The following is an 8877-nucleotide window of genomic DNA, read 5'->3' on the forward strand; positions in this document are numbered from 1 at the left end:
AAAATAAATTGTGAGGTTATACGTGCCAAAACCAGTTTCTGATTATAGTTTCCGGAGTTTCTGACTCCGGAAATTTCGACCACCTGGGGCTCTTTAACGTGCACCTAAATCTAAGTACACGGGTGTTTTTGCATTTCGCCCCCATCGAAATGCGGCCACCGTGGCCGGGATTCGATCCCGTGACCTTGTGCTCAGCAGCCCAACACCATAGCTACTGAGCAACCACGGCGGGTAAGGGCGTGACCATTGCTATCAATGAATGAATCAATTAATAAATCAATCGATTTTATTGGGGTTTATTCAGTGAATGATATACGTCTGCCTGAATATAACGGGAGCGCTCTAAATTTTATCGTTATTTCTGAGCCAATTTCACCCTTATGGCATCAGGTGCAGGAGGCGGTCCCATGCACACGCTGGAGCATGTAAAGATCATATCAGAAGAGAAATTGCTTCACAGGCGCACGGTTTTGATTGTTCTTCACACTTCACGCGCCCACTTCAACCATTCAACGTCAAACATAGCCTTGAGGAACGCGAGCTTGCTAGTTTGACTGCGCACTAGCGACACGAGTCCAATGCTTAAACCACCAGTTCGTGTCCCCTGATCTGCTATAATGGCCTGCTTTTTGATTTTCAAGAAGGTGTTGGGGGATGGGGAGGGGCTCAGAAGGTGGGATGGGGTGGTGGTAGGAAAGCGAGGAAAGTGGGAGGAAGAGGGGAAAGTGTGGGGAGAGAAGGGCTACCCAGGAGCAAGTGGCACACTGGGAGAAGCCGCGGCAGAGGTGAAGCGAGAAGCCTCAAGCACTCCGCCGCACGTCAGAAAGTGCAAGGAAAATGGCCACTCCGTAACAGCCAAAGGCTGCTCGGAGCGCCGCTGCCTCCTTGATCGCTCCATAGCGAGCTCAGTGAGCAACCCCATAGAACGCAGAGATAGGGGCCCAGCTCTGCTTTATGCACATGTACAGGCGCATGTTTTGATGGTGTCTTTTCTGAGCTGCAACCTAGTCGAAAAAGAAGTTGCGACGAAGTTAGCGTTTCGCGTGAGAGCACGTGTGTTGAGGCCACCGATCATCGAGCGAGGCACGTGCTTGTCACGCCCGCTTACGGCGATAAGGTGCATGCTCTCTCAAAAAAAAAAAAAAAAAATTGGAGGCCATTCCGCTTGAAACAATATTATGGAGACTATAATAACACTGAACCTCGACACTGCAGTCGTTCGACGCTTCGCAAGGGGTTCCCATACACAGGCTGGAGCGTGTAAATATCATATCAGAAGAGAAATTGCTTCACAGGCGCACGGTTTTGATTGTTCTTCACAGGTGGTGGTGGTGGTGGTGGTGATGTTGAAGCAGGCGGGGTTAGCCTGGCATACATAGCCGGCAACTGTTCCGCCTGATCCTCCTTCGAGTTGAGATCAGGGGTGTGTCACCAGGTGTCGATGAGCCCCGTGTCTCGCAGGAAGGCTATCAGCAGTGGTTGCGCTCTCTTCCTGAATGCCGCGGGCCCTCCGGGGAAAACAACGTCCTCAAAGGTCCTGTGCGTGGGACCGATGTTTTGTAGGTTGTCGACCATCGCTTTTCTTTCTGTGTCAAACTCCGGGCATAGCCAAATGAAATGTTCGATGTCGGTAATGTCACCACAGAAAACACAGAGTATGGAAGCGCGAAGCCCAGTCTTGAATAACCAAGCTGGGGTGTACACGGAGTCGGTCCTGATGCGGTATAAAAGCGTCGCTTGTTCGCGTGTAAATCCATGAGTCACACAGGATTCGTGTGGATTATTGTGCATCTCTCTAAAGTGAAGGCGGATTGCACCCTTAGGGTTTCGAAAAGCTTTTGGAGATTTCACTTTTGGGACACATGTCAGCGCTAGGCGTGCAAGGGCGTCAGCTTCCTCGTTTCCATCAATTCCTACGTGTGATGGAATCCACTGAAACCTTATGTTAAATCCTTTGCTCGTTAGGTCGTCAATCAGTGCCAGAGACTGCCTTGTAAATTTCTCCAGAGGTATGCCCCGATGTAATCTTTGTAATGCTGACTTGGAATCCGTCAGCACCACGACATCTCTTGCAGAAAAGGCCCGTAGTTTCCGCAAAGCCGCGGTGATTGCGGCGCTTTCTACTGTTGTAGAGGAAACTACGAGATACAGTCGGCCAGACCATGACACGTCAAGGGATGGTATATATGCAGAATGCCGCAGCACAGCTATCTGTTTGTGCGCACACCGAACCGTCTGTGTACACTTCTAAACAGCTTTGAAACACAGTGCTCAAGTGGTCCAGCACAATAAACTTGGCTTCGGCAGTTGAAATGGTGCGTTTAGTCGGTAGGTGGGGTACATTGAGGCTGCAGGTAACGTCCCGAAAAGACCATGGCGGGTCAAGGTGACTTCGTTTAGGCCATTCCAATCCTAAAAATCAGAAGATGTTCAGCGCCGCATGGAAATGTGAGCGAGTTCTTGCTCTTAGCCACCGGAGAAGCGCCGTGCTTGCGCGTGACTCGCCCAGCCTTAATAGCTGCGTCAGCAAGGCCTGAGATGCCAAGAGGCGGACTGGAAGAGACTCTGCCTCATTGGTGACTTTCTTGTTTGAAGCCGCCGTTGGAACTCCCATCGCCAAGCGAAGTCCCTTTCTGTGCACTGCCTCCAAGCGCTCGAATTGACTCGATGACGGTGATATCAGAGGGAGCTGACAGAGAATGCGGCTTATCAGTACAGCGTTCAGTTTAAGCATGGATATATGATTGTTTCCCCAACGTACACCTGCCACTGGACGAAGTGCGTTGATTCTTTGCACTGATGCAGCCACAACACTTTCGACCGCACCACGCCATAGTAGCTTGTTGTCGATGGTGACGCCAAGGAATCGAACATGAGTAGCACGAAGAATTGAATGCCCTCTGATATTCAGCGTCAGACGTGTTTACTTGCAACTCACTCCCGGGAAAAGCATGAAGGCTGATTTTTCTGCTGATAAAGATAGGCCAAGAGTCGATAAGTGGCGATCGATAGTGGAGATTGCGGCCTGAGCTATCCGGGCCAAACGTTTGTGTTGGTACCCCGAGATCCAAATGCAGATGTCATCTGCGTAGATGGACATTTTAACTGCCGTCCGACCTACTTTCAGGGCATCTCGAAGGCTGGCCATGGCAACGTTAAAAAACAAGGGGGATAGGGGACACTTCCTTGTGGGACACCGAGGGAAATTCGTCGCTTGTCACTCATTATACTTCCGAGCTTAACTTGGACACATCGATCACTGAGAAATTCATGGACGAATCGAAGAGCATTTCCCGAGACGCCCATGGCTCGGAGTCCGTTTATGATGCCTGTATGAAGCACACAATCGTATGCCTTGGCAATGTCCATAAAGATGGCGAGTGTGGAAAGGCCGTCAACGCGATGGTGCTCGATATGGCTTAGTAGATCCAAGACACTGTCCTGGGCACTCAACCGTGGACGAAATCCGGTCATACATGATGGCAGTCTATTTCCTTGTTCAAGATACCATGTTAACTTCGTACATATGAGTCTTTCCATCAACTTTGATACGCATGATGTTAGCGATACTGGCCGATATGAGGTGAGGTTTGCAGGACCCTTTCCGGACTTGAGCACTGACACCACCCATGCTGTCTTCCACGCTTCTGGGATCTCTCCTGTGCTCCAGACGTGATTAAATGTGTCCAGAAGGGCTCGTTTTTGTTCATATGGCAGATTTGTCAGCATCTGATTACTGATCGAATCGGGACCCACAGCACAGCGTCTTCTTAATTTGCTAAGCGCCAAATCCAACTCGCGAAAAGTGAACGGCGTATCCATGGTATGGGATGCTTCAGACAACAGAGGGTTCGATACTCCTGCTGATCTGCCAGATGTGTATACGGCTGCAAAATCTTCTGCAAGAGTTTGCAAATATTTTCCTTGCTTTAAAGCAAGTGCTTCGAATGGCCTGTGTAGGCGAATCTTTCCGGATAGGCTATTCATTACTCTCCACATCCTTGTCATGGGAGTAAACGCCGATAAACTCTCACAGAAAGCAGCCCATTGAACTCGTCTTAACCTTTTTATGTGACGACGGATGACAGCGCTTATCCTGTTGTATTCAGTTTCCGCAGATGGATTTCCCGTTTTTCTCATTAGTTTTCGCTCCGCTCTCCTACGCGCTGCGCAGAGATTCTTTAGTTTCAAATCAGGAGTAAGGAAATCTGGTGGTCTGAAGAAAGTCGGTTTGCCATCGTTCGCGATACAAAAGTCAGCAGCATCCGCGGCTGTGACAAGTTCCTTGCCTCGAGAATCTGCAGTCTTATCACCCCAAAGCGAATGATGTGCGTTAAAGTCGCCACAGATTATTATAGGAGAGGGGCAACGAATGCAAAGGTTTTTTATGTACGCCCCCATGGAGACCTTCCTGTGCGGACTTATATACACCGACACCACACTGAGTTTTCGTTTTCCTAGGCACACTTGCACAGCGGCGACTTCCAAGAAGGTAGAACAAAGGTCTTGCACTGGTAAGGTGACGTGAGGTATTTCTCGCCTGATGTATATCATCGCACTTCCATTTGCAAATGATTGTATATATACCCGGATTTCCATGTCTGATGTACCCTGGGATCGTCCTTCCATTTGGGAGACCGGCCTCCGAGAGGGCTAGAGTTGGTATAGGTTTGTCTCGAAGGAAAAGGCTGAGTTCAGAAAGACGCTGTATAATACCGGCGCAGTTCCATTGCATTATTAAGGGCACTTTTGGACGACGGAATGGACCAAGTGGGCGAGACATCGCCATTATGCTACTGAGTGTGTGTGGAAGTAGAGCATAGTATTACTGATTCAAGAGCCAGCAGTGCTTCCAGCATATCCTTCGTTGAACTAGCAGGCATCACACACTTCACACTCACATCACACTTCACGCGCCCACTTCAACCATTCAACGTCAAACATAGCCTTGAGGAACGCGAGCTTGCTAGTTTGACTGCGCACTAGCGACACGAGTCCAATGCTTAAACCACCAGTTCGTGTCCCCTGATCTGCTATAATGGCCTGCTTTTTGATTTTCAGGAAGGTGTTGGGGTATGGGAAGGGGCTCAGAAGGTGGGGTGGGGTGGTGGTAGGAAAGCGAGGAAAGTGGGAGGAAGAGGGGAAAGTGTGGGGAGAGAAGGGCTACCCAGGAGCAAGTGGCACACTGGGAGAAGCCGCGGCAGAGGTGAAGCGAGAAGCCTCAAGCACTCCGCCGCACGTCAGAAAGCGCAAGGAAAATGGCCACTCCGTAACAGCCAGAGGCTGCTCGGAGCGCCGCTGCCTCCTTGATCGCTCCATAGCGAGCTCAGTGAGCAACCCCATAGAACGCAGAGATAGGGGCCCAAGCTCTGCTTTATGCAGATGTACAGGCGCATGTATTGATGGTGTCTTTTCTGTGCTGCAACTTAATTAAAAAAGAAGTTGCGACGAGGTCAGGGTTTCGCGTGAGAGCACGTGCGTTAAGGCCACCGATCATCGAGCGAGGAACGCACTTCCCACGCGCGCTTACGGCGCTTAGTTAAGTTAAGGGGTTTTACGTGCCAAAACCACTTTCTGATTATGAGGCACGCCGTAGTGGGGGACTCCGGAAATTTCGACCACCTGGGGTTCTTTAACGTGCACCTAAATGTAAGCACACGTGTATTTTCGCATTTCGCCCCCATCGAAATGCGGCCGCCATGGCCGGGATTCGATCCCGCGACCTCGTGACCTCGTCGTCGCGGATCGACCTCGATTCGATCCGCGACCTCGACACCATAGCCACTGAGCAACCACGGCGGGTCTTACGGCGCTAAGGTGCATGCTCTCAAAAAAGTAAATCTCCGCCCAAGCACTCGGTATACAGATGGTTAACCAGCGAAGCTCAAACGTGCGGCCTCGGTGTTTATCACTTGTTCAATCCCGACGGTTCATTGCAATATTTCTCAATTATTGGTTACGTCTTAGTGCTTCTTAAGGAGGCTACACACACGTTCATCTGCAACGGAGAGAACGACGTCAGTGACGGTATGCCCACAGTCCGCCATTGTCGCTTACGATTATTCAAAATTAAATTGCTTTAAAATTAAATCTGGCCATCACGTAAAACGATGAATGGCTATACCCCCGTAAACGCCGCCTCCCCATTACGACGACAGGAAAGAAGTGAAATTCTACCCTGAATGATAAGCGGCCAGGAGCTAGCTGTGGAAGAAGACAAAGAATGCGGGAGCATAGGGTTATTGTATATAGCTCCAGATGGCTAACCAGCGAAGCTGAAACGTGTGGCCCCGGTGTTTATCACTGGGTGAATCCCGACGGTTCATTAAACGACGGCTTGGTAGGCTGCCGGCTCCTCGGTACGCAGTTGGTGCTTGCGCTCGCCTGCACGAGCCTGTTCTTGCGCCCGGGCTGCAGCATCGGCACGGCGTAGACGAGCACGTACTTGGTTCTGCTGGCGGTGTTGCTGATCGAAAGCTGCCGGAGAGAAACTGCTGCACGTGCGCTCGACTGCGGCGGAGAGCAACGACGTCATTACTGACGCAGCCAATTGCGCGCCTCTTTTTTTTTTTTCGCGCATGCGCATAGAGTTGCGCCGTAGAAGTTTTCGGCGTACAGGCGACAGACAGACGGACGGACGAATGGGCCAGCCATATACAGCTTGGCTGTAAAAATCACTAATTAAAATTTTGGCTATTTGCCATACGGCACATATTGCAACATACAAATTATAGCCAGAGATTTCGCAAGCCGGATCCGCTTGCAACGAATTCTCAGGATGACCCCAATTTCGAGATATTAAATACCGAACTTTGCGGAGAAATGCATCGGCGTTCCAGTTACTTTTGTACTTCAACGCATAAAACGACGTTTTGTTAGAAAAGTAAGTTGAACGGCAGTGTATTTTTACCGCAAGGTTGACGGCGGATACCTCGTAAATGATGTCATCCATACAATTATTTTTAAGTGGACATGCCTTGCAGTCTCACCCACTGTAATTTGTAAACTGTAATATGTGCCATAAGGTAATTAGTTAAAACCTTAATTGGTGTTTTTGTTAATTGGTCGATTATGCATTTCAGTTTTTTTTTCTTTTTGTGCAAGTAATGTCCATCTCTTCGAGCAGACCAGCTCACGAACTAGAATTGTGCCATCTGCCACAGGCAACTTAAAAAACAATTTTTTTTTTAAAGTGTTCACTGAACCACCATGAAATCAATTTCATTTCGATCTCACTCGCCTCATCTTGACGCGAGAAATAGGTAGGATTATATATCTGCGGAACGGGAGAAAACGATAGGAAGCACCATGCTACTCAATTTACCGTTTCTTTTGGCGAGAAGCAAAATTTCAAACACGCACACACACACAAATACCACGTGACGGGCGCTTGCGCACTGTTGTTGTGCCGCTCTCGAGCGTGCGATGGATGAACAAGGTCGACTGCAGCGAGACTAGCCCCCGACAGGGCGTTATGCCTGGTGTAGGGCGTCTGGGCATGCGGCTCTTAATTATCGCATGACGGCACAAATGCCCTGTCGCAGGCCAGTCTCCCTGCAGCCGACGTTGTTCATCCATCGCATCCTTGAGAGCAGCACAATAACAGTGCGCAAGCGCCCCGTCACGTGGTATTTTTTTTTCACATTTCGCGGGCTTTCTTTGGAACGCGGAAACACGGACCACGTGAGATATATCGTGTTGGAACCAATTTGAGAGGTTTCTCAAGGTGCTCTACAACATTGCGTAGCACACTTGGGGTCTGCAGCCAATACTTAAAAAGTTGAATAAATAAACATAACTAATCCGTTAGTTGAGGGGAAAACAAAAGATAGCCTGAGTAACTCTAGGCCAGTGCCAACATTATGCATTCGGTTCAACTCGCGTCCGGAGTGCCTTTCATTTTTAAAACTTTGGCTCAGATTATGTGGGACAACCTGTATACGGCATATCAGTAATTAATCATATGATTATTACCCGCAAGAAACCTGCACCTGCCCGTGAAAACTCACTGCAACATAGCAACTGACTTACGTCTCCGAGGTCATTAAAGAAACAAACAAAACGTTTTACATGAATTAAATTACTCGATATTTTTGGTGAAGCGTTATCAGTAACTCAAACATCAAGCTTGCTTGTTTTTTTTTTCTTTATTTGTTTATTATCTAATTTCTCTTTGCCCGTGAGAATCCCGTAGTATCGGCCGTATCTAATGAAATGATCCAATATTTGTTTCTACAATTTTTTTTTTTTTGCTGTTGCTGCCTGTAGTTTTCCGCTCATAATTATACAGGCACGCGCTCGAGGTATAATTTGCAATAGTATAAAGGTCTTACATTTTTCAACGTAAATATAATAGCGGTACCTTTTGCAATTGCTGATTTACCGTCGATTGACTCAATTTTTTCCAATTACTTTCTTGTGGGAGCTACAGCCACGCACACACATTTTCACCATTCATTCAGCTCCATTGCCGCTATTGCACTTTTCTCCATATCTGGCTTGTCCTCTGATTAGAGGAGACAATCAAGTCTGCAATACGAGACGCCACGGTCACGGTTTCGTCGAAGCACAACAAAGTGGATATAGAGTTGGAGCGACTTCGTTCGCTCCGTCGTCGTGCGGAGCGGCGTTACGGGCGTACAAAATCCATCGAAGACCTTAGGACAGCCAGACGACTACAAAGGAAAATTCAACGTCGCATGGATAAATTGGCATCTCGACGTTGAACAATCTTTTGCCAGCCCATAGACCCTCGAAAGCCACTTTCCCACATCTGGAGAACCATACGTGGTCTGCGTTCCCTCCCTGAACAACGCTTCCCATTCAAAGCGCTGGCGCTCTTCCAGAGGCGACTGGATGCTGATGTTGCAGAAGACT

This window comes from Dermacentor albipictus, chromosome 1 (genome assembly GCF_038994185.2).
Source record: "Dermacentor albipictus isolate Rhodes 1998 colony chromosome 1, USDA_Dalb.pri_finalv2, whole genome shotgun sequence".
In the NCBI taxonomy this organism is placed as follows: domain Eukaryota; kingdom Metazoa; phylum Arthropoda; class Arachnida; order Ixodida; family Ixodidae; genus Dermacentor; species Dermacentor albipictus.